Consider the following 27,443-nt stretch of genomic DNA (forward strand, 5'->3'; position numbering starts at 1 on the left):
AATTTCTTTTAAGAGAGAAAACTGGGATCCCCAGGAATTCAATTTCAGAGGAACTGTATTAAAAAAAAAAAAAAAAAAAAAAAAGTTGCTCATGTTTTGTTTCCCAGTGTTTCTGGGTTTTAAAGTAAAAATTGAGTTAATCCCTTCAGCTGTCCGTTGGAAACCAAGTCTCTTTTGCTACCACTGCTGAAATGCTGCAAGCCTCAGCATGATATTCCTCAGGCCTTTGGAAATCAAGGAGAGGTTGCCTTCATGTTCACTTATTAAATGGTGGAAGTGAGCAGGAAAACTGGCTGGAGAGACTCTACTTTCTAAACGCCTTGGATAGCTTAAAGGTCTGCATTTGTAGAGCAAAGAAACAGATATGTTCTAAAGAACAAAAAATGCTTCCATATGAAGTTGTTACACAGAAAATTATTGTGTTTTGTAGTTTTGAAAACTAACAGCTTCAAAGCAAACACTGCAAAATCAGAAAACATTTTGCTCCAAAGGAAGCTACAAGAATGGGCACTTGAATTTTTTTTCAAAGCGTAAAATATGCTGCCAAGTTGTGTCTTCAAGCACAGTGCTTTTATTATTGGAAGAGACAAGCACAAAGTAGTAACTCAAAGAGCTCTCATTTTTCCCGTGGGTCTGAGTGTGGCCAGAAGTCTCTATTAATTTTGACTATATTATTTACTACTCTTCCATTGCTGTGTTCAGGGCTCCCTCTGAGAGTCTGCAGACATGTGGAGGTCAACAGACCTCAATTAATATACAGAAGAAATTTCTTCACTGAGTCTCTTGCATTGACCCATTAATGACTTTGAAGTAAGAAAATACCTCTCACACTAGCAGGGTGGTCCTGCAAATCTCTGCTCCTTTCACGGACGAGAGCCATTAGTCTTCAGAATGAGAGGAAGGCACCAGAGGGCTGCTCCAAAAGTAATGCCGTCTATTTTGTTATGTTGCTCCACTATGCCAGAGGTGAGTGTTCGTGGTATGGCAGCAGAGGCTGAACCTTCCCATCAATATCCCATTGCATTTTGTTGCCGTGCAACAGATGGCAGTAGAGGGGCAGTCTGACAAAATGGAGTCTGACATGGAAGTGCATACGAAGCAAAGGTGTGTCACTGAATTGGTCTATGCAAAAAAAAATGGCACCCATTGACATTCATCAGTACTTGCTGAATGTTTCTGGAGACCAACCAGTGGATGTGAGCACAGTGAGACAATGGGTGGTGTGTGTTTCACCAGTGGCGACAGCAATGCGAAAGAAAGACAAGCCATGTTCCAGATGGCCACGCACAGCTGACACACTACAAAATGAAGAGTGTCTCAAGCAGCTGATACATATGAATTGGATACGGGTGGTGGCTATGTTGAAAAATCATGTTTTGTAGCTGAGAATTTGATCTTTCAAATAGCATTATTATGCTCTTTGGATGTGTTTTAGTTCCCATGGAAATAAATAGGAGGCATTACTTTCAGAGTGACCTATGTATTTGCTTAGCAAGCCGAACCTATTTTTTAAAAATGAGTGTGTTATTACTACCTGCCTTCCTATAATCATTCTGTTGACTAGTTAGCCCTGTACTTTCATCGTCAGACTCTTTAATAGAGAATCCCCTGTGCTTCCACCAGTGCTGCTCTTGACAGATTTTGTAAGAACTAAACTTCTCAGTGAATTCCTCAGTTGGACACTAATGTTGGGTCCACACTTCTCAAATGAAGCTTCTAAAGGCAAGAAGCCTCCTAAAGACGTCAAATATGAAGGAATCAGTGAAGTGTGAAGATGGGACACAGTCAGTAAGCTTTTTCTTGTTTATCATGGCTATATGTAGTAAGAGGTACTATGAATGAATTGCAGAATCTAAAAGAAGTACCACTGGAATATATTCCTCCTGCAAATCCCAGACAGGATGTCAGAAATCCCTAAAACTCCCTATGACTCAAATGGCATCTACTCTGAGGCATGCATGTAGGAGGTAGTACAGGGCTGGTTGGGAGCTATGGGCATTAGAAACCATTTGGACAGCAGGAAATAGATGGTACCAAACACTATGAAAGATCTACAAATGAGATGAAGGAAATATAACTGGAAACTCTCCTGTTAGCTTTTGGTATGTGTTGAGTCCTCAGACATTGCGATGACAGGCATCATCAGGAACCCAAGATAATAAATAATTCCAGTTACTAACCTTATGCAGTTCACAATGTGTTCAGCACAAGGGTTTTCAAGTTCCTCTGTCAGAGCAAAAAGGCTAACTGCTTTCGAATACATGAAGCACAACTTCCTACATTATTAACAGCTCAGCTGGTTTTATCAAACCTACATAAATTGTAGCCAATTAAGCTGACAGTATGATCTGAAATATCATGGCTCTGATGTGATAATCAAATGAATTTTCTTCTAAATTTAGCGCCTCATCATTTTGTTTTATAGTTTTTATTCATTTCATTTGATAAGAGACTACCTAATTATGTTTTCACAGCCTTGTGCTCAAGAACTGCATAAATTACTGTATCAACATGCTTTGGAATTTTTGTCATCTTATTCAGGATTTTGGCTCGATATTGTGAGCCTTGTCATCTGTGTCTGGGAGCAGACCAACCACAAGTGTCATGGGCCATTTTTTATACTTAAGATTGGGTTTGCTTCAGCCACTGAATTACTCTTCGTGTGCCTTGTTTTGAAAAGGTTTTTTTCAAAGCTACATCTATTCTACAGTTGGTTGCAAATTCCTTATTGGAGAAAAAAGCATCATATGATGACAGCTGTAGGTAGAGCTCACCATGACAGTGATTCCAACATCTATTGGCCAATGGGCAGCACTACTGAGGAAATATTATTCTGTAGATGTCCATTGTGATTTTGGTGGAGGTTTTTTTGACACTATCTGCCTCAGTTTTAAACTCCTAATTCCCATTTGATCTGCAGCAACAGTCTGAAATACAATGTATTTCCATGCACTAGTAGAACAACCTACACAGCATAAATAAGCATTTCCTATGAGTCATATTTATTTCTCACATTTGATTTGCTGCAGCTTGTAGCTACTTGAAAGGAAAATCAGCTGAGCTAACCTTTATTTAAGCTTGCGAATGAGTATAAACTTTGGTTTTCTTGTCACTCTATTTTGTGGTTTAATTACTGAGTCTGTGTTTTGTTTCTTACCACAAATGGTTGAGCTTCATGTACAGACATTTATTCAATAGAAGCAGAATAAAACCCTCTGACTTGGTGATCAGACCTCACATCCCCACTTTGGCAAAATTGCCATAGCGCTGCTTTTAATTTAATAACACAGTTATTCAATTGATTAAAAAATAAATTGAGTCCTTCAGCTTTTCATTCTCCCAGGTCTCTGTTCCTGTTTGCTGCCTTGGAGTGAACCTTGTCTAGAAATTGCTGTTGCCCCTGTATGGCCTTCCAGAGCCTTTCACAGCACAGCAATGTAATTGCAGTGTGAACAATAGCCACAATTGGGAATGCACTTAAAGAAGAAGTGGGCAATAACCACACTTGCCCAGTTTGCTTGCAGATGAGCCCAGGGAGAAACGGGCTAACTGGCCTGTGTCAGCAATTGTGTGAGCACATTTTGACAGCAGAGACGCAGCAGTAGTGATGTACACAGGCAGAGAGCAGGTTGGCAACACTGCTTTTGCTGAGGAAACATCACAGTATCAGAGCCAAAACATACCTGTTCTGAAGGAAGAACATGATGACAGTAGCTAGATGGTGTTATTTCAGCAGCTTTTATGGATAAGATGAAACCAGCACAAAGTGCATACTGAAATGGAATAAAATACAAGTATGAAGGCTTCAAACAAAATTTTTGAGCTTAAATAGGCAAAATGGAAGGAAAAGCAAGACTGCAGTTGTGTCTGTGTTTGCAAATCACACTGTTCTTAAGTGCAACAGCCTTCTAATTGTTGTCAAAGACCAGGATAGAGGATAACCTCTGTTGTACAGAGCATTTAACTAAGGATTTTTGATCTTATACAGTTGAATTTCTAAATCTTGTTTTGTCTGAAAATAGTTAAACTGATCTCTTCAGGGTTTGAATAGAAGCTTTTATGTTTGGAAAAAAAAATCTTTTTCTCTGTTTTTCTTAACAAATGCTCTCTCTGTGAAGACAAGCGGTATGTTCATTTTTTTTCAGCCCCATTTTCTGACAATAAAGTTAATTCAGATGACCATATCTGACATGTATGCTTTAAAAAAAATAAAAATAAAAAAGTGTAAGTCCATAATGCAAAAAGTATCATATTAGACATAGAATTTCAGTGTCTTCTACTCTGCGTATGCTTTTCTCATTTTTCTTCTATGCTTAACGTGTCTTGGATTTGCTATTAGTTGTTTGAAAAGTTACTTCTGGAGCAAATCAGTTGTCTGTCAACTTAGTTAAACACACCAGTAGTCAACACTTGAGTCACTGATGAGTGTGTGCATGTTTCTCAGTCTTTGACAAAACAGTAGAAATCCCTGTGAAGATGTACATGTTTTGCTTTTGAAGTGAGTAAGAGGCTGACCCTTGCAAAAAAACACAACTCAGCTGCTTGTCAGCTTGCTGAGCCACAGGATAACATGAACAGGTGTCCAGATGTGAAGTTACTTTCAGTTTGGTTGAAATTAAAGAAATGTATTTCCATCCTGCAGGATGGGAAGTAGACCAACTAGCTCCAACTTCTTAAATGCCTTACCTGAATACAAAATGTGAAGGTGGCTGGAGAATGGGTCTCAGAGAAGCTCAATCTGACCTGAGCCTGAAAGTCTCATCCTTGAGCTGAAGCTTCATTGTCCTTCAGCAACGGAAAGTTCTCAGCAGTGAAAGATTTGGCATCTAAACTATTCTATGAAAGCAAGCCTCTGGTATGGAAATCATGTGCAGTGGCATTAGTGTGTCATGAACCCATGCAGCTTTCCTTGATGTCCCTCACCAGCATTTAGGATTTTCCTACCAACACCGAGATTGAACACGTGTTGGGCAGAATGATGTAGGCAGCTGTTTCTGGAAGCCATGGAGAATGGCATAGCTATATACCATAGGTATATATGGTATAGCTATACCACATATACACCTTGGACTCATTTGCCATTGTGGTGTCCTGAAGCCCTTTGTCATGGACAAGTAGATGGCCCAAGGCTGTTTAGATACAGATATTAGAAAAATAATTAAAAATAATCATATTGCCTTCTTCTGTAGGGCTTCAGCAATGTCTTGAGTACAGCCAGGAGCCATTTCTCCTCACATTGGATGTACAGTGTGAGCCATCAACTCCAGGTTTGCAATTGACTACATTCTTTATAATAAACAGAAAAGCCATTTGAAAGCACACCAAGAGAAGGAACATTGTGGTGGCCCCTCCTGCATTGGCTCAGTGATTATCATAGACATCCAGGATGTACGAATAAAGTATTTCAATCCCTTCTTTTCCTCAAAAGGATTAAAGCCCACATTTCTTGCCTCCTTGGACACTGAAGACTACTTTGGCAGGGGAACCTTTCCCAGACTTTGAGTTAAAGCAAGGCTGATTGCAGAAATGAATTAATCTGTAGACAGTGTGCCTGACTGCAGCTTAACAATGCAGTGTTCAGCTGGCAATAGAAAAACCTACTTGCTTGTGCCTTAGCCTGAAGATCTCTGTGTGCCTTGTCTCAAGGTTACTTCATGTAGCAACTATTTCCTCAAACTCTACTTTGAAAGAAACCAGGATGCTGCATTTTGTGCAAGTCCTGGTGCAATTAGATAGCTGCTGAAGAGGAAAGTCTCTGTAGAAACCGAGCAAGTTTGAGTGCTGCTCAGTGTTACATGTCTCCAAGGTACTCAGCAGGTTTATCCAAACTCAGGTATTTGTAGATGGGTGTGATCACAGCTTGAGGCTATGGTGTAGTTAGATTACAGTTTTGAGAATTGAAGTTTCAGAGGTAAACACCTAAGCCCTTTTTGTATCCTGGACATCCAAATAATTGGGGTTCTAACCCTCAGTATTTGGAAGCAAAATCCCATTGCCACTCAGCAGGAACTGTACTCATAATTCATAGGATCATAGAATCATTTAGGTTGGAAAAGACATCTAAGATCAAGTCCTACCATCAACATAGCACTTGGAAGTTTACCACTAAATGATATTCCTAAGCACCAGTGCTTCTCAAAATGCCACTCCAAATTTGCATGTGCAAATCAAATTGCGTATTGTTCACTGTTAAGAATGAATGAGCCTCTGTGTCTTTCTGTCTATCAGATCCAGGATACTAACTGATACAGCTGTGTGAGCACTCTGAAAGGAACTGTTTTACTTAAATCCGAGAAAAGCCTGTAGAGTTAAATGAGCAAAATAAGTCTTTTCCACAGAAGCTGTAGATCATGTGTGTAGAAATTCAAAACAAACAAACAAAAGTGATCTTGGAGGCATGCCTTTCTGTTTATCAGTAGAAAGCTTTTTTATTTTTTCTTTTCTGTCTTTTTTTTTTTTTTTAGTCAAAAATCAATTTTGTATTGTGAAACACAAACATAGAAAAGTTTGGTTTTCCTATGTAACTTCCAATAAATCCTTATATCATATTTCTTAATGCTTGTCTGTCATAGACTGCAAAATCAATAAATGTATTGACAGTACAGGCTTGTATAGACAACATGGAATCATAGTCATTTGAGCTAGAAGGGACCCATAAAGTTCCTCTAGTTCAACTCCCCTGCAACGAACAGGGATACCTACAGCTAGATAATGGTGCTCAGAGCCCTGTCCAGCCAGACCTTGAATGTCTCCATGGGTAGTGTATCCACCATCTCTCTAGGCAACCTGTTTCAGCATTTCACTTACTATAAATTACTTCTTCCTTACATTCAATCTGAATTTCCCCTCTTTTAGTTTGAAAGTATTTCCCTTGTCCTGTCACCAAAGACCCTGCTAAAGAGTCTGTCTCTTCCTTTCTTACAGTCCCCCTTTAGATACTGAAAGGCTGCTCTCAGGTCTCATTGGAGCTTTTCAGGCTGAATAGCCTCAGATCTTTCAATCTGTCCTTGTAGGAGAGGTGTTCCATCTCTTATGGCCCTCTTCTGGACTCACTCCAACTGGTCCACATCTCTCCTGTACTAAAGACTACATATCTGTATGCAGTACTCCAGGTCTGGCCTCACCAGTGCAGAATAGAGAGGCAAGATCACTTCTCTCACCACTGCTGGCCACGCTTCTTTTGATGCAGCCCAGGATACAGTTGGCTTTATGGGCTGCAAGGGCACATCACTGGCTCATGTCCAGCTTCCCATCCACCTACCCCCAGGTCCCAGGGCTGTGCTCCATGCTTACATCCCTCACCCTTTACTGATAGTGCAGGTTGCCACAACCCAGATGCAAGACCCTGCATTTGGTTTTGTTGAACTTAATGAAATTCACCTGGATCCACTGCTTGAGCCTGTCTAGATATCTCTGGATGACATCCCATCCCTCAGGTATGTCGACTGTATCCTACAGCTTGGTGTCATCTGCAAACTTGCTGAGGTTACACTTAACCCTTCTGTCAATGTCACAGACAAAAATATTAAGGAGCTTCCATCCCAGCACTCACCCCTGAGGGACACCATTTGTCACCATTTTCCAACTGAAAATTGAGCCACACCACCATACTCAGGGTATGATCTTGTAACCAGTCCCTTATCCATTGAACAGTCCATCAACCCATCAAATTCATATCTTTCCAATTTGGAGAGAAGATGTTGTGAGGAACTGTGTCAAAGGCCTTACTGATGTCCAGACAGATGACATCAGTGGTTCTTCCCTTGTCCATTGATGTAGTGACACTATCATAAAAAGTGACAAAGTTGGTCAGGCAAGACCTGTCTTTGGTGAAATCATGCTGGTTATCCCCTATCACCTCCCTTTCTTCCATGTGCCTTAGCATAGCTTTCAGGAGGATCTGCTCCATGATCTTCCCCGGCACTGCGGTGAGGTGATAGGTCAGTAGTTCCCTGGGTCAATAGGAACTGACCCTTCTACCCTTCTAAAAATGAGTTTGACATTGCCTTTTTTCCAGTCATCAGGGAGATCACCTGATTACCATGACTTTTCAAATATCATCAAGCGTGTCTTGGTGACTTCATTAGCCAATTCCCTCAGGACTCTGGAATACACATCCTTGGGACCCATAGACTTATGGTTCTTCAGGTGCCTCGGGTGGTTGTGAACCTGATCTTTCCTTACAGTGTGGCATTGTTCCCCCAGTTCCCACCTTCTGAACCACTCACTGGTTCAGTGTATAGAGCAGTTTCTAGCGAAGACTGAGGCAAAAATATTCAGCCTTCTCCTTGTTCATTGTTACTAGCCTGCCTGTTCCCCACTGAGGGAGGGGGAGGAGGGGTACGCCCTCCTGGACTTTCCAAGAATAAGAAGACTTTCTTATTCTTCTTTGCACACTTTGCCAAGCCCAATTCCAGTTGGGCCTCATCCCACCAGTTTTTGGTAATGGCAGCTATATCATGGTTTTACAATAGCACGATGGTTTCCAGCTTCTCCTGTTTATTTCTCAAGCTGCATGCGCTGGTGTAAAGCTACTTCAGCTGGGCGGCTAGTCTTTTCAACTTATTGGAGGATAACTCCTTAATTCCTTTGAAGTATTTATCTTTAGACTCCTTGCTGCCTTCATTAGCATAAAATGAAGCAGGTCAAGGGCCCCCATTAGAACCTTATCCCTCTAACTTAGCTATACTATCCCCCACCTTGTCTTGGGCAGGCTTATCACCTCTTTCCTCCTTCAAACCTAGTTTAAAGCTCTGTCAATGAGCTCTCCCCAGACAGAATTCTTTTCCCCCTTTGACCGAGGTGGACCCCATCAGCAGCAATCAGGCCAGGCACCAACTAAGATGTCCTATGGTTAAAGAAGCATAGATTCCTATAGTGGCACCTGCCTCTTAGCCGTAGTGCAGTGTTTTCATTTACGTTTTGAAGAAATAGATTAACTCCAAGAAAAAACGGACTTCTACTGGAAGCTGTAATATATGACAAAAATCTATAAACACAGCATATGTATACAGTGTACTGTCACGAAAGAACTTAATGTGTACATAAGCTGTACATATAGAATATTACCTTAACAATATTTCCAGAGAAGAGACAATTATCACACCACCTTCAGTAGCTTTAAAGAAACAGGATAATGCAAGGAATTAAACATATCCTGCACAGACCAGATGTCAGAATACACAATTTTGTAATTCAATCAATTATATGTCAAGTTAAATCAATACTGTGAATATGATGTCTTGTCTTTGTGCTCATTCATCTCTAAAGAGGCCCAAGGTAGTTGTCAAAGTTAAGACCTGTTAAAATCTCTTTGTTCTTCATGACAAGAAGGCCATGAAATCCAGAACAAGAGTTTAATGTATTCAGAAGAAGATGCAGAGAATGTAGGTTAAAGAAAGACTGTGCTGGTTTTGACAGCTAGTAGTCACTTTCTTACCACACATTCTTATCCTTCTGTTTGTCCTACTTCTGAATTGTGTTTTTCTTCATATTAATCGCTGAACATTTCAGAAAATAAAGTATTTGCAAAGTGTACAGAGACTTCCCAATCCAGATTTTAGTATTTTGAAAATATTATAGCCAACTTCCACCTCTTCTGTAACTATATTTGCAAGAATATGATTGTTGTCTCAGGCCCCCATTTTTATTGCACATATTGAAATAAAACAAGTGGATGAATAGTACCAGGATTACTCACAGTTCAGTCGTGCTGTGATATTATCTGTAGGCATATCAGATGTGCACAACACTCACTCACACATAATGAATCCTGTTGAGCAGAAGCCATACGACCAGGAGAAAGCAGCATTTTTAGAAACTGTAAGTAGATAGTCAAATGTGGGCTATTTGCATTTGGATAAGGTGGCAGAAGAGGCAGAATTCATTATGAATAAATTAAATGTTGCTGCCCAGAGATAGAGAAGGCTGAGCTTTATATTTCCTTTCTTGGAGAGGAGATACTGAGAAGGGGCGTGAACTTGCTCTTCATGCATTAATAGCAACAAAACCAAGCTGAGAGAGCTTCAAGGTGGATATTGCTTCAGGAATGGCAGTGCTTGCCCTTGCCCAGTCCTGTCACCCCACATTCCCCATCCTCATTCCCCAGCACAGATGTATGATGTGACCAAATGTATGGTCGAGCAACAGCCTCCCAGTTGAGAAGTGCCCTGCCCTGACACTTCAAGGAGAGCCCCTGGAAGAGCTTTAGCTGACCCTGTGCATGCAGGGCACATGTTCTCCTTTAGTTGATGAGCAGCATGGTACAGTGAGTTGTGTCTTGTGGGGTTTTAAACTGTCCAAGAGCTAGCTAAATCCCTAACAAATCCATAAACAGCCAAAACTACAGCAGAGCCATATATTATAGCCGAGCCTTTAAAATAAAACTGGATCTTGGCAGAGTGCCTGCTAACTTGGTCTGTGTCTGACACAAAGCAACTCAGCAGCAAAGGTTGCCCCTCTGTACCTGTCACAGAATCATAGAATAATTAAGGCTGAAAAAGACCCCTAAGATCATCTAGTCCGACCACCAACTCATCACACCATGTCCACTAACCATGTTCCTCAATGCCTTAAACACCTCCAGGGACAGTGACTCCACCACCTCCCTGGGCAGCCTGTGTCACTGCCTCACTGTTCTTTTGGAGAAGAAAGTTTTTCTAATATCCAACCTCTCCTTGTGGCCTGGGCTGGCTGGCAGGACGGCCACACTGCCTGAAGGGAGGCAGGGCCTGTAGGCCCATGGGCCTTCTATGGGCACTGTGCTGGTTCCATACAGAATTATAATAATAATTGTTATTATTATTTTGACTATCGGTGAGTTTTTTGTCCTTACTGACAAAGGCACCTGGGCATGTCTTGCTATGACTCTCTTTCTAGAAAATCTGTAGGAGCTAAAATGTTATTTTTGTCCCCTCCTCAATAGTAATGCAGAGGAGCAGTGTGTCCTGCTGCTTCTTCAGCAATGAGAAGTGCTATAATGTGAAAGGCTCTTTTCTGAAAGTCATTTTTCTGCCAGCCATTTTTCTGCGTGTGCTTTGTAGGTTTGTCGTTAATAAAGGCTATTTGTTCAAAGCATTCATGTTTTTATGGAAATTGGGGTTTTTCCTGTGCTTCTTATGTTATGATTCTAGTGTAGAACATTGCTCAAAGTAGTAATGTTGAATCTAGGGGCTTTACACAGTGATAGTATATTTTATTTCATTATTTCATTTCATTTTATTTATTCTATTTTCTTTGTTTTACTTTAAGTTATTTTCTTAGGTTATCTAATTTCATTGTACTTGATTTCTTTTTCCTTTTTCTTCCTTTTTCTTCCTTTTTCTTCCTTTTTCTTCTCTTCTCTCTTCTCTTCTCTTCTCTTCTCTTCTCTTCTCTTCTCTTCTCTTCTCTTCTCTTCTCTTCTCTTCTCTTCTCTTCTCTTCTCTTCTCTTCTCTTCTCTTCTCTTCTCTTCTCTTCTCTTCTCTTCTCTTCTCCTCTTCTCTTCTCTCTTTTCCTTTCTTTTCTTTTCGGTAAAGAAAGGGAAAGTATTGTTGCTGAGAGGCTGATCGCAGTTATGTAAATAACGCGTTGAACGCGTTGTGACCAGTAACTCCTACAGGCAACTAGAGGGCAGACTTCTAAAACAGTTCAAGCTCTGTAAGCTGCAGATAGGTACCTCATGAGCTTCCCAAAAATATTAAATGCGTGACTCATAAAGATTTTGCATCCTTAACTGGCTAAATACTTTCAAAATACTGTACTGACATGGCTCAGCCTATTATAAAAATAAAATTCCTTGCTATTTGTCAGCAGCCAAGCAGTTGATTTTCTAAAACTGCTAATTATTACACCCAATATAACTGAGTTCCCATTTCCTTATCCTTCCCTTTGTCTCAGAGTGGTTATATTCATTAATTGTGTCTTATTGTATACAATGAATCACCCCAGACTGGAGAGGGCATTTTTATTATGGGTGAGTATTTAGCATCTGAATAGGGCTTTGCTTCTGACCCATTCACTGTAGGATGTTTAAAGGGACCTTTGCAATGGCAAAGAAAGAGAAAAACGAAGAGAAGCAAACCTCACAGCCAAATCACCAAGAAGCAAATGAAATGCTGAGGAAATCTCTCTCTCTATATATATTTTTATCTGGTCTCACATTTTGACAGAGGTGGGACATACCATATGATTATTAGAGTTTGGAACTGTCAGAATGAACCTTGAAGGACAGTATTTATATGTTTGGCATGAGACAACTGAATGGAAGCTGGAGATCAATAGAGCAAAAGAGGTGGGGACTGTGGGGCTAGTAAGGAAATGCCAGTTTTATGTTATTCTGCAAAGCTGGGCCCTGCCCTCAGCTGTACAAGAGTACAAGAACATCTTTGGTTAAACCATACAACAGAGTTTAAAAGGAAAGTACTTCTCCACTGACTTGCCAGACTGTCTCCTACAAGTTCTCAGTGGTGGGAGTGCTGAGCAGGAATTCAGGTTGGGAGTTTCACAGGCCCTTAGAAGCCCATTGCAAGGAGCTGCACCATCATCCAGGCAGGCTGCCGGGCAGCCAGTGTGGGGGCTGATAAGAAACTGCCCAGATCAGTCATGCTCAATGTTCCGTATTGCACCAGGAGATTTGCTGGAAGAAAGATGTTTCCATAAAAAGTTACACTTCCAAAGCATAAACCTTTCCCAGCGGAGAAATGTTCCACCAGAAAATATTGGACCAGTTTGATGCTTGGCATAATCTAAGGTATAAATGCTCCTTGCATTTTAAATAAACTTTTGCAGCTTCAGCCCATGCCAATGCTCAAATAACAAATCAAGCAAATTCCAGTTTTTCTCCCATAATTATCCAACCTAATAATTCTCTTGTCATCTTCTCCTTTCTCTTCACTGAAAGAAGAAAGTCTGTGCTTGCAGTACACAAAGATGCTGTTTGTTTCTAGTTTTATTGCCTGGAATTTGAAATTCATAAACAGTCGTGATATAAATACATATAGCTTTAATCTCAAATTATATTGCCAATCCCAAATTTAATGCCATTACAAATTGCATTAAAATTCTATTACCTTCAGGACACACATGATCAGACTTCATTTTGCAAAAAAATTTTTTAAAGTATTCCTTTCTGAAAACAGCATGAAATGCATATTTTCTCCAATGACAAATGAAAGACAAAATCTGTCTTGCCAAGGTTCAAACACATGGCCTTTGAAAGTCTAATGAGTTAACTTCTAATGCTTAGACCTTTTCCCTCAAACACTAAAGTTCCATGGGAGGTGCAAAGTATTTGTGATGAAATATGAATGGGAGAGCACTGGAGGATATGTGAATTCTGGAGCATAGTGAAATAAAAATGTTCAGAGAAGATGCAAGTGTGGTAGGAACTGAAAAGTCAGGAAGTATGGAAGCTGTGGGTGATTGTTTATGGGTTCACTGGTGCAGACGAATTAACATCCTGACCATACACTTGAAGTACAGCTGAAAGAAAATTTGATACCTATGTCTTAAGTTTTGGATACAGATAAGCACTATTAGGCTTTGTGTTCAGTCTTATCTGATTAACTGATACTTACAAGAGTCATTTATCAACTTAATATTGTTTTAAGATGCAGTCTTTATCACATAGTTCCTCAATCATTTTTGAAAAATCAACTCCACAGATGTAATCAGGCATCAGTGGCAGTTCAGACGTGTCATTATTGAGGACATCTGCCTGTGGGCTTGAAAGGCATCTCCCCTGCAACTCTACTACTCCCACAAAACAAAAATTTATAATCTCTTGCTTACAAATTTTTATTTTAAAAATACAAGCGAGTTGTTGCTTTTGGATTAATGAGAAAGATTTGTACGTAATTTAAAGCACAAGTGTAAAGGAAGTCTGAGGCAAATTCCTCCCTCTAGAAATTCTGTAGCGTATTAATACAACTTATTCAAAAGTCATTTTTCATCACTTAATTACATAGCACAATTATGCGTCTTAGTGTGGTTAGAGTTTAGAGTGCTCATGAAACATCATGATCTTGAAGCTAATAGCTCATCCCACAAATACTTATATTGCAATGCTTGACTATGTTAAGACTGCTGAAAAGATTTAGCTGGAAGAATCATTACTATAGAATAAAAATATCATTAAAAATAAAGTCACCTCTCTTCAAATTTCAGTCTCTCCCAAATCAGCCATTTTTCTAAAAACAAAACAAAATGGAGTGGCTTGAATTTTCAAAGCACAGAACATCTGAGGATTTTCAATTTCCTGTGAAAGAATCGAAGTTTTTAAGCTATATCAAGCACTTTCCCTGAGATACTTTGTTTAACTCTCTGGACTTCTAGTTTTCTGCCCACTCTGAAATAGCAGAATTGTTACATCTGGAATATGTATTTCTACAACTTTCCATGCCAGTAAGTGAGCAGCATGGTCTTTATGCTGTGCTGAAAATGGCACTGGTCATGCAGTGACTTCAAGCCAATGATGCTGAGGGCTTGGTGCAAACAAGGGCTGTTAAGATTTTTGCAAAATGTTACAGACCAAGCTACCAACTGAGGATTTCCAAGGCTGCAAGATGTCCTCCTTCAGTGGCTGGCCTGCGTAACTGTTCATGGCTCACTATGAGATGTGAGCCTGGCCCTATCACGTATTTTCATCCACTGGCAGGGGTGATGCTATTACTGAAGTTAATAGGGCTGCCACAGGAGCAGGCAGCAAGGTTTTGCAAAGTGCACTTGGACCCATGGTTTATTCTGCCTTTCATGACATGGGAAGGTTTTTTTCCTTGTGGTGGATATCTCATGGCCTTCCTGGAATCCCAGGAATTCTGCATTTTAGCTTTATATTTTCCCATGTTAAACCAAGTTTACAGAGAGCAATACCAGTCACCATGTCCTTGCCTCTTGTACTTCACCCTCAGACACCTGTGAGACATTTATCCCCTGTTATCTCTGTGGTTGGTGACCAAGAGCTGACTGTAGGGAGTCTTTGCAGTGAGAGCACTCACCACCATATACATTTTCTCCTAGCTGGAAAGTTTGCTTTCAGAGACACATCCTAGTTGGCAAACCCCAGTAATGCAATTAACTCTCAGTAGGTGCATTTCATATTACAACAGTGAGTGCCTCCTTACGGAGCCTTCATCATTTTCAGAGCATACACACACATACACACACACAAAAAGTCCTGCTGTTTCAGATAGCAGTTCTTTTCTTTTTACATTTTCTTATGAAATTTGTCTCTTATTACTGCTTTTTATATCTTACCAATCATTATTTTATTTCTAATAATGCTTAGCCTGTCCCCTTCTGTACATATGTTCATCCTGTGAACATCACGATTACCAGCCTAATTATTTTTTTTTTTCTCATTGGGACATAGCAACATCTTTTTTATTTTCACAGTGCACCTCCGCCCAGGTACATTTCTACTGTCTAATTTTCACCCTATGCCTGAAAGCTGATGAGTGGTTTTGGCTATCATGGGGGAAATCAATAGGATTTGTAGCATCTCAGAGGAGGAAATAAGTACTTTGCAGGATTGGCTCTTAGGCCTTTACTTCCTTACTGATGAATTTGCTGTACAACAGTTCCTGAACTTTCATTCTCTTTGTTAGGCTTTATCTCGAGAATCTAAGTTACTATTATAATTATATTTATATAGGTACTATTTATAATTATAAAATAAATTAAAATTGGACTGTCCTGGAAATCCCTTTCTAATCTCAGTGCCATATTCTTGCTGTTTAAGGTGTGTAAGTCATTTCATTAACAGACTATTTGGGCATACTTGCTAATATAATCAAGATGATACCTTAAAAAGGAGACCAAGTCCTTGAGCAATCCCACAAGGAGAATTCAAATGGTTTTTAAAGAGAAGATGGTTTAGGTGAATGAGAACAGCTTAATGTGAACTCAGAAAAGAATTTCCTCCCTATATTGATTAGTAATTACAAAAGATATTTTTATAGACACACACTTGCATAAGCATAACAGGACTTAGTAAAGTACCCCAGAGGAGAAGCTGTATTTTCCCTTCAGAAGCTAATAATTACAAAGGTAGTAAGAACTACAATGTAGTTCTCATTAACAGATAGAAAGAGCTATTGCAGCTTCTCACCAGCAGTTTTAAACAGTGTTTATTATATACTGTTTGATCTTTGCTTCCCATTAAAAATCATAATGATCTCAATAGACTCCCAAAGCAATTGAAGATGGGTCTGCAAAATATTTTTATAAGGATGACGCTTTATAAGAAAATTAAAAGGGAAACCTGAATTTAATGTGAGGTAAACATATGCCACCACCAGTGTGCTTCCAGACATGTAAACTATGCAGAGAAAGTGTGAATGGTAACATGAATGGTAACTTTGGAGGAAGTCACAGAAGCAGTAGTAAAATAACAGAAAGCCTATCAGAACTTGCATGTTTTCTTTGTACTAACATTTTGAAAACCATCCGTAAAGACTCCGTTTCTACGAGCTATTTGGATATGAGACACTGCAAGATATGCTTTCCCAGTTTTAAGAAACTGTTGATTTTCATCCCTAAAACCAGCACATTTGTAGCAATAAATACATTGTAGCGAATCAATAAGCTAAAAAAATCTGCTTCTTCCTCTAAACGATAATAACTAACGGGACATAATGTGTTGTTATAAGTGAGTTTCTGACCTGAGCCAAGAGATCAAATAGAAGAAAAAAAAAAAAAGAGACTGATAAGACTGAGGAGAAGGGAGAAAATTTCCTAATACATTTCCATGGTCCTGGAGTATAATGTTTGTCACAGATTACAAATCCAAAACTTTCTGAAGTAGTATTAATCAGGAAGAAGAGGCGTTTGTTATTAGAAAGATGTCCTGTCCTTTCTTTTTCACTGGAAATGATGAAATCTGATTTGTTTGTTTGTTTGCTGTACTTCTGAAAGTGATACTAGTTGCAACACATTGATGTGTTAGGAACTATGTGTAATATCATTTGCATCATCTGCATCTTGTTTTTGATTAAAAGAAAAACAGAAAAACAATAAAACTCATGTCAAGAATCATGGCTTTATGGGCATCAGGTCTTTTCAGAGATCCAAAATTTTGAATTATTATACTTTCAGGAAAAAAACAGAAATATTTCAGTTTTCCTTTTTTTCCCCAAGGAAACAATCAGCATGTGCTCTTGGGATCTCCCCTAGGAATATCCTGGGAGGTGAGGGCAACCTGGTGATTTCCAGGTGTGGGGTGGGTTGACAACCCCAAAGATTCTCAGCCTGGACATGGAATCAAGGAGTGCTGAGGGCTCTATTTACAGATTGCAGAGCTGCTTGACTCTGTACTGCAAATCTGTAGCAGGGAGCTTGGAGATACCAGATGTCTGTATGAGCCCAGGATCTCTAGATGCTTGTAAGAGCACTGAAGTCCTTAGACAGAGTTCCTAAATGTGGGACCCTGCCCTGCAAAACTTGGCTTGGATCCTCTGAGAGTTGCCACCTCTGTTTGTCTCTCCAGTTCCTTGCAGGGAGGAAGGCTTAATGAGAACATAACATGAGAAAAACTTCAAGATATTATACTCTAAGCAGCACCTAGACTTCTTTACATTCTATACAACAGATATTTTTTAACTTTCCAAAGCAAATGATCAGGTACTTAATAAGCACAGAAGTCTATGAAGTCTACTGGTCTCTGAAAGACCAATTTGCCATTAGTTGTCAGTGAATTAATTTGAGATTGGAAGTAATGATCAATGCTGGAAGTAGATGATCTTTAAGGTTACTTCCAATGCAAGCCATTCCATGACTCTATAATCATGTAACAACAGTAAAATCTGTAATTTTTGTTGAAACCTACACTCTCTCATGTTATCTTATTCGTACACATGGAAAGATTGGCTCATCTCTAAGAACAGATGTTATTTAAAAGGAAAAAAATCATAATACATTTTTCAGGTGTGAGATCTGTTCCTCACTTACCCAGCTGCAGGCATCTTCTCATCTTGAGAAGGCCACAGTGCAGCTGGTTACCTTGAAGCTGCTTCAACCGGCTTCAACCAGGAGTCCATGCACAAACCTCATCATGAATAATACATCTATGAATGTTAACATGTTCTCTTTTTCATGCATATTAACTCACCATGAACCACTTACTTAATTCAGCTGCTGTGCCCAAGTAGTTCCAATTTCCAAATAACTAAGAGGACAGCCTAGCAACCATGCACAGTTTAATACAACTATGCAGAGCCAAAAATCTTCCAAAGAGCTTCCAACACATGCTATTATCTAATCTTTTTTACCACTTAAACTATTACAGCAGTCATTAGTTCAGTGCAATGCCATTCTCCTTAATTATGTAATGTCAGCTGAGTGCCCAATTTATACATTTCAAAATTCTCACAGTTATGTTCTATATTTGGCAGGAGGTAAACTTGCTGCCATAACATATTGATCTGAAAGACCTTGATAGCTGTCATTTCAGAGCCACCACACTGAATTGCCTCTCCTTTGCAAGCTTCTTTGCTGACTAAGCTTTATGTTAGCGTAGGGAGCAAGATGTTATACACTACGGCAGCATATAGGGAGTAAATTGGGTCAGAACTCTCCTTAGTTCCCCATGCCATACTGCCTACAGATAGATGTAAGTTAGTTTGAAGAACAACATATGCATGAGAAAATGCACGTATGTCTTTCAGTAAGTGCCATGATAAAGATAAGAAAAAGCTGTCATAAAAATGACGATTTTTGTATTTCAACACTTGTTTCTGACATTATTTGTCAGATAAACCTCAAAAAAAAAAATCTGACTTTTTTTTGTACTGAAACACTTGTATTTGTGTGAATCTGTTTTTCAACTGCATTCATATGCATTTCAATTTACTATAGGTAAGAAGCCAAAACATAAGAGAAGGAACCAAAAAATAGGAGAAACTATTTAATCTTTTCAATATTTCACAGGAGAATAGGCTCACAAGTTGACTGGTGTTAGAAGAGACCTCTTATTCCATCTAGTCCAACACTTGCTCAAGCAGGGACACCTAGAGCAGGCTGTCCAGGGCCATGCCCAGAAAACATACGTCAGAGGAAATGTATTTGAGAAGTTTTAGGAGATGTGCTCAAGTATGTGAGAGCTGCTACTTTTTCCTGACCAGAAACATAAGAAATATGCTGAAATAATTTGAAAAAAAAAAAAAATATCCAAACATAGAAGAAGTAAAACATGGTTTAATTTAAAGTAGATCTTTTAATTGAGTCAATCAGCTATCACTGGAGGGAATTCAAAGGATGAAGCTCTCTTTGCTACCTCAGTGGTCTTTCTTATCCCCATCACAGTTTAGTATGTTCACTTTGAGCACATTTAACTTCCTACTGCTTCTTCCTCTGCTTGTGCAGACAGTAATTCCAGACATGATATCAATGTTAAAGCATGGAACAGGAGAAGATGATCTCAGCAAGTGGTGCCCACTAACGGGAAGTGAGAGCAGTTGAATTAAAGCAGATCACTTTGAACTTCAGATTACTATCTCAGGAAGGACAAGGCTTTCACCAGTAGGGAAATAGAGAGCCAAAGGAGACAGTCCACTTTTATTTCACATTCCACATACCTTTTTGCAGAAGCTTTTCCTTCTGAAGATCAGTGCGTTGGAATTCTAGGTTAAATCTGCTGCAGACTAAGAAAAGTTCATGACCTCTTCCCTTCTTACCTTACTGAAATTGATACCCTTTTCATTCCCAGAGTGCTTATTCACCGGGAATGCCCAGATGTCACTTAAAAGTTGTGGGAGCAAAAGTCTCTCCTGGGTCTCCTAACTCCGTAGGAAGTCATTATCATCACTTTGCACTTGAAGAGACACTTTTTACCTTTTTAACCAAAGTTTTCCTGTGCAAAATTTTCTCAAGCATCCATTCCATGCCTGTTGTCAATCTCTGTATAACCAGGGTATGTAATTAATGCTTTCCAATGATTATAGATTTTAAAGTTTGCATGTTTTAAACCACGTTTCACTGCTTGGCGAAACACTATTCTAAAGAAAAGACGCAATTCTCTCACTGTAACCACCCCGTCCCCTCCCAAATGGAGGACTTTTTGCTGCCTTCTTAAACATTGCATGTACGACTGTGACAGTGGTGAGTAAGAGATCTATAAATGGGTTCTGTTGAGGAGTAAACATCATGTGGTTCACTTTGGAAGCTTGCTGAGTGGGAGGCATTTACTGAACCTTTGTGCACTTGCTATAATCACTGATTTTCTATGAAGTGCTAATGCTATATGCCTGTTTTCTCCTTTGTGAGGGCACTTATTACAAAATCAGCTGCCTTATCAGAATTTTAGGGTTAAATACATAGGGCTGTAAGCTGTTTCGATAAAGAGAAATTTTACTTAGCCATCTGGTGATTCATGTACAGTCTTCAATTATATAATATTAGCACTGAACATGGCGATTTTGTTGCATGTATGGAGGTACAGACAACATTTAGATTCGTTTCTTATTTCTTCTACCATCAACTAACATGTTGTAGAACAGAAAATACTGACAGTTTGGGATTACTGGTGCTTTTTTTTTTTTTTTTTAAGAAATCTTTCATCTGCTTGCAGTTCACCTCTCTCGGCACATTTACAGCAGGGAAAAAAAATAAAGGAGATGCAACATTAAAAACTGTGTTTGTTTTGTTTTTGTTTTTTTTTAAGTGAGATTTTGAAACTCATGGATTTATTTAGATTTATTTTAAAAGTTTCATCTATGTTGAACAAACACATAAGCTAAATAATCTCTTACATTAAAATAGCCATTACATTTTTTTTCATTTGTTTAAAAAATTCAGGAATCTAGCCTTTTTTTTGCTACAGAAGCTAACTGTGGCATCTCACTGACTGTAATCAGAGCCCTGCAGATTCTCAAAATGGGAAAGAAGAAAGGCTTGAGGACTGGAAAAAAAGCTAATTCCGTGATTCAAGAAAGCTTCTAAGCTTGTGCTTAAATCTGTCCTTAATCATGACAACATTTAAGCTTGCGTTTTCTGTCAAGTACATACCTTTCTGTTTTCTTTAAAATGCAGTGTTGTTCAACAGAATAAGGTTGATTGAAGTGGCAAAAGAGGCACTAGTAGATAAGCTGCAGCAACTGAAAGAATAACCAGAGAACATAACTGTAAGGATTTTTAATGTACCATAAGCAACCTATTTTTGAGTTTATGGACTCCCGTTGATCTCTGGAGGAGTTTGAGCTCTAAAAATAATGTGCCTTTGGGAGCTGGGAGAGAGAACTGTAGCTGGCCAGAAGGAGGTCTGAGTGGATTGAAGTATCACGGGGAGATAATAGAGGGTCCACTGACTGCAATTATAAGCAACCAGAGAGCGGGAAGTACACTTGAGAGAAAGATAATATTATTAGCAGGTGTTAAAATAGCACTACTTGCAAGCAGTGTGCTTTATACAGAATTCAAGAACAAGAATTGGGCTTTATTTTCCTCTGCATCTGAGCTCTGTGGTAAGGCTTACCATGACAGTTTGGTTGGTCCTGCATTTGGATCATAAGTAACAGGGTCCTGGTAGCTGTATTAATTTTTTGCTCCTCTTGTTAATTAATGAGTCTTCGTAGAATAATAGAATGGCTTAGGCTGCAGGACTGCCACCCACCAGATGAGGCTGCCTAGGGCCCCATCCAACCTAATCTTGAATGCCTCCAGGGATGGTTCCTTCTGGTATATGGCCTCCTAGACAACTCATTTTCTCTGGATGAAGTCTGCTATATCTCTGTTGTGACTGGGAGGATTGGAAATAACAGACCTTTTGGTCGATGTTCTGCCTAATGAGAGTCCTGTGCCATTGGGGAAGAAGAGAAATGTATGTTCAGTTCTATGTGATATGATGCCAGCTGAGACACTTAAGCCTTGAGGTCGTCAAAGTATTAAGTGATATTAACATGAATTTCAGCAAGAGATGAGTATCAAATATCTGGGAGCAATGAGGGGAAAAATGATTGAAAACTGGGGAGGGATAAGGGAGTACTTGAAGAAATTGAGCATGCAGCTGAAAATAACCCAAGCAGCTGATTATTTGGAGTTTTAGTCACACAATAATATGGCAAATAACACTCTGTTGTTTTAGTTTGCAAATGCACTGACATACCCGCAGAGAAGCAGGGGCAAATAAGGATCTTTCACCTCATCCACAAAACCACCCTGACCCTCACAACAGAGGGACAAGCTCTCCTGGGACCATAAGCAATGCCCAAACTCACTGGCTGGTTGAAGTTGGAGGGCACCTCTAGAGATCACCTGTCTTGACCCTTGCTTGGAGCACAGGCAGCCCCTGCAGGTCTCTGAGGGCTGGGTGCTCTGAAGGTGGACACCCAGGCCCATCCACTCCAAGGGTGAAGACTACATAGCCTCTATGGGCAACCAGTGTTAAATAGCTGTTACATTAAAAAGGTTCATTTTCCTGTCTACATGAAATTCCATGATTCCAATTTCAGTCGGTTACTTTCTATCCTGTCACTGGGCACTATTAATGAAAGTTTGGCTCTATTTTTTTCATACCCGCATCAAGATCTGCATCAAGGCTGGGTGTCTTGGTGTGCATAGCACAGAACAGTTGCTATAATGGGCTCAGGAAACAAGGACAGGCTAAACTACTTGGTGACTAAGGTAGGGAAAGATGGGTGTGGAGTTCCTACACAGGGCAGATGTCTCCTACAGGATGGCACTTGAAGAAAGTACAACCTTAACCACGAATTTGCTAGAAAGGTATATAAAAAAAGGCACATAACCTATAAAAGAGGATGCTGAGTTACAGTTGTCACTCATTCTGCCCACAATATATTTAGAAACAGCCTGACACTGTCCTCTTTAAGTGGAAGGATCTGAAAACATTTGTGCCACAAAGTGCTGAATTATATTTCTTTGTGCCCACTGTGCTGAGCACACCGGTGCTAATAGATACCTCTATTCTGAGCCCAGGCATGAGCATTTGCATTTAATCATAGCTAGTAATGTTTTATCCACCCACCACTGCAAAACAGTCACCTTGTGATATTCAGGAACAGGCACAGAATAGTTTGAAAGAGAATATTCAACTGAAACATAAGAGAGTGTGTGTAGGCAGGCAGTAATTATACAGGGCAGGATTACACGTGCATGCATATCCTGGGGAGCCATCAAATACAGCTTCAAGGTTTGATTTTATTTTTGAGATCAGAAGTACATAAAATTACCTGATTGTGGGGAAGTTTTAGCTGAAGCAGACTAGTACACTGCATCACTGAGTCAGCTTAAGACTTGATTAAGCTTGATTGCTAATGGCCAAAGATCGTGCTAGTAGCACTGTTTTTTGTTGTTGTTGTTGTTTGTTTGTTTTTTATCTCTTTCCTTTGGACAATAACTCCTTCTTCCTTTTTCAACTCCAGTTATTTTTCTTTAGACTTCTTTATTCGAAAGTTACCAACACTTCCAAAGAGTTCATATAAGGGTTTTCTGAACAGCACCTCTTTTCTCCACCAGTGTCTTCTCAAAGCTAAGTAGTTTGTCTTTTGAATGTCCCTCCAATATTTCTTCAAATGTATACAGCCCCAACACAAAGTGTAGCAAACCCTGTTTAAATGACATATTGTGAAATACAGAAGGTTGCCATTTTTTCACCATCCTGTGGCTTTCTCTTTACTTTCTGAGCATTCAATACAGATTCACTAATTTAAGAAAATTAAAAAAAATATATAGAGATATTCCTTCACCCCAAATACTTAAATCTTATTTCATTAAACATCTGCTCTAAGAAAGTTAATGTCTTGAAAAACTGAAAGATATTTTCAAACCCCTTTCCTCAGTATTGAGGTTGTCTGGAACCACTGATGTAATGGCAACCTCCAATACCCCTTAACTTCAGAGGGAACAGGATTAGACCCTATGCTGTTTCAAATTAGCTGTGACAATGTAGGAAGGAATCACTGCAGATGGGTCAATGGAAATTGCTTATCATTCCTCAGACAGCAGCTAACACCCCCTTACACTGCTTAACATAATAAATAAATTAACACTGATGGGATATATACAACAGGCACTATTGTGCTACTGCATCGAGTGTACTGTATCAAGAGCTTTATCCATGGAATGGAACGCCTCTCCTATGAGGAAAGGCTGAGAGAGCTGGGGGTGTTCAGCCTGGAGAAGAGAAGGCTGCAAGGTGACCTGATAGCGGCCTTTCAGTATCTAAAGGGGAGCTACAGGAAAGAAGGGGACGGATTCTTTAGCAGGCTCTGTGGTGTTAGAACAAGGGGAAATCTTACACAGTGATGGAGGTGAGGCACTGGAACAGACTGACTAGTTGATATGGTTGACATCCTATCCCTTGAGATCAGGGCTGGGTAAGGCCCTGATCTAGCTGTGCATCTTCCTGTTCATTGCAGGGGAGTTGGACTAGATGGCCTTCGGAGGTCCCTTTCAACTCTAAGGATTCTATGATTCTACTGTGTTCAGTGCTGGTTGATCCTGAAAATTAAAGCAGAAACAGGATCTGTGCACAGTCCTGCTGCTGTCTTGTGCCACAGGACTTGCAGTTCGTGCCTGCTGGAATAGCACTGGGACTTCCCTGGGACAAGTTGTAGTGCTGGGGCAATGGAGAGGGACAAGGGAGGGCGAAACTCAACACTTGAAGAGATCATGAGCTTCTGAGAGAGTCATGAAGATTCATCAGATGGATTCTTGGATAGTGGGTGGAAAAAGCTAGTGGATCAAGATTTTTTTCACACCCACTCTCTATTCTCTGAGCTCAGGTGTAAAAAAGTACACTGCTAGTGCTGGGAATATACTCCACCTTACAACTTGCAGGTACTTCCCTGCATTCTCTTGAAACATCTGTTAGATCACTGATAAATTATTAATTTCTGGTCTTGTATTTGTTATGCAGGTCTGAAAAGAAACCAAACGGATTCCATGAATGGATATCATCTGAAATGTTTTATATATTTTTATGAAGACTGAACTTCCTAATTCTGCAACACTCCATGGGAAACATCTTCTTTGTACATTTATATCAACACTTTCTTCTTGTCCATTTTGCTTAACACAGAAAAGTACTGATGAAATAAGAGAGCACAGAAATTAATGAGAAATATGTATATATTCGGGAATGACTTAATCTGAGATCAGGGAATAGAATATTTAGAAGTTTGAGGAAAAGTGGTATAAATGCTTTATTAAAGAAAAAGTAATTATTTACAATTAATTTGGTTTCTTTTTTAAAAAGAATGAATATAGGCAAAAGAGTTTTAAAAAGACTTCATCAAAGGACGAAGAATGTAATGTGTGATTTCCTGTTCTGTATTCCTGGTTGTGGAACAGGAATAGTGGATTATGTGTAATAAAGGGAGAGACAATACTAAAAGGGGTGGTCTTTATGGTGAGTTTAGCTAAATTCTTGCTGCAGAGCCAAAGTATTTCTTTTTCGTGGGAATATAAACATGCACCAGTGTTCTGATGTTCACGCTTCACCTTAACCTTGTACAATGAAAAAATACAAGGTGTGAGCCTTCAATCTTTATATGCAAGTTGTTCTGAAAGTAATACCTCGCATTTATTTTCATCGAAACTACAACAGATACAAAGAGCACAATAACACTATTTGATAGAACAAATTCTCAGCTGCAAAACACTATTTTTTAACAGTCATCACTCCTAGCTATGCATTTTCATCAGTGATGAACAAGAGCCTGCATGCTGTGCTTGTAAAAACCTGCACCAGCTGAGGTGACCTATTGTCACTGTTGCCACCACTAAAAAGCACCATCCTCTGCCTCACTGTGCTCACATCTACTGGTTGGTCTCCAGAAACATTCACAAGCATTGATAAATGTCAGTGGGTCCATTTTTTCTGCATGGAGGAATTCAGTGACACACCTTTGCTTCATCTGCACTTCCATGCCCCTCTGCTGCCATCTGTCACACAGCAACAAAATGTGATGGGATATTGGTGGGAAGGTTAACCTCTGCTGCCATACCACCAGTATCTGCCTCTGTCATCATGAATCAACATAATAAAATAGGAGGTGTTACTTTCAGAGCATGCCTCTTACAAATAAACAGGTCAAACAGCCTTGTAGGAACATGCTCCTGAAATGCAAGCTGAAGGATCTCTGTCTTCAAAAGCCCAAATAAAGGAGAGACATAGAAATACTGATGCTGAGCAAAAATGATGTATGAACAACCAACACATAATGATTAATCCCTGACACTTGTTTTATACTGACTGTACATAAATGAAGACTGTTCAATGCAGATTCTATTTTTGGAAATTAAATTTTATTGTTAGAGAAATTTAATACACTGTATGCCCTTAGTCTTTGTGTCATTTACTATGAAGGGATAAGAGAAGCTGTTTTGAACTAATATTCATCTACCATTGATAGAAATTCTTCTACATCATCTGAAATTCTGCCTGGCTCTTGTTTATTCAGTTAAAATAAAGATGATTTTTCTGGTTAGAAAACTAGCTTCAAGTTGAATGTTACTAACAGTGACATCCATTTAATTCTAATTTGCTACGTGACACAATACAAAACCTAAATATCAATATTTTTATATTTCACATTATTACAAGCATATATTTGAGTGGCTGTGTACAGTAAATTCAAAGGGAGCCATACTTGCTGCAATTTAGTTCTTGTATTTTTTACTTTCAATATGTAATACCAACATTGTTCAGTATCCTGTTCCATGCTTTCTCTTAAAATAATCCTTGGAGGTGAACATCCCCAAAAGATAGGCTGATATGAAAATCTCAAGAGGCAGAATGCCTGAGGAGCATCTTTCATTTACATACCGATGAGATTAACATGTCTATTCAATCAAAAAAAGAGTAATTTCCCTACACACCGCATTACCAGTCACTGATACGGGAGTACATTATTTCAGTCAATATGCAGATGATTAAAAGAGGAGAAAACACAACCTTTTGAACCAAAAGCATGTTAAAGGCAAGGTGAGTCAGGGACTCAGCTTTTATTATTCCTTACTCACTTTAAAAACACTTCAGAGAACTGCAGAAAACTAAGGCCGTGTTTTTTCTCCCTCATCTCGTAGCTAAGAAAATTCCAAGCTGAAATTGCAGGGGATGGAGAGAGCTGGGAGCAATGGGAAAGCCTCTTCCAATGGAAAACTGAGGAACTGTTTAGTCCTACTGGCTCAGGCTGCTCTGAATTTTCTTTTCCATGCAAAAAGTCTTATACATAAATTTTCCCCGTGCTGTCCTTTAGTTGGCAGATACCTATTACTTCCTTCTACCTGTCAGCAATGCAGTACACAAGCATGTGAGGAAGAAGTCCCATTAGCTTGGTACTCTCCACAGTTTGAAGGCTGGGTTCACATCACAAGTGGTTGGAGACCACAGCAAGGGAAATCCCATTCTACTCAAGAATGGACCAAGCCTGTTTCACAATTAGTTTGATGGAGGATGGTCTTTCAACTTATAAAACCTACAGAGCTCTTAAGATTAAAAAATTCTGCG

At 39.4% G+C, this 27,443-nt stretch overlaps 1 protein-coding gene across 5 annotated transcripts in view; it reads left to right on the forward strand.

Moving 5' to 3' along the window:
* SMPX (small muscle protein X-linked) overlaps nucleotides 1-26,259 on the forward strand; it is a 44,464-nt gene extending 18,205 nt beyond the window's left edge. For 4 of the 5 annotated variants that reach the window (XM_085210879.1, XM_010725712.3, XM_085210882.1 and 1 more), the window contains exon 5: nucleotides 24,849-26,259. The gene's annotated coding sequence lies outside the window, so the exon portion shown is untranslated. Of the gene's footprint in view, nucleotides 1-5,189; nucleotides 11,470-24,848 lie in introns of those variants that run through there. The other variant, XM_010725720.4, reaches the window with a different exon arrangement.
* The last annotated feature ends 1,184 nt before the right edge of the window (nucleotides 26,260-27,443 follow it).

This window comes from Meleagris gallopavo, chromosome 1, assembly GCF_905368555.1.
Source record: "Meleagris gallopavo chromosome 1, MGAL_WU_HG_1.1, whole genome shotgun sequence".
In the NCBI taxonomy this organism is placed as follows: Eukaryota; Metazoa; Chordata; class Aves; order Galliformes; family Phasianidae; genus Meleagris; species Meleagris gallopavo.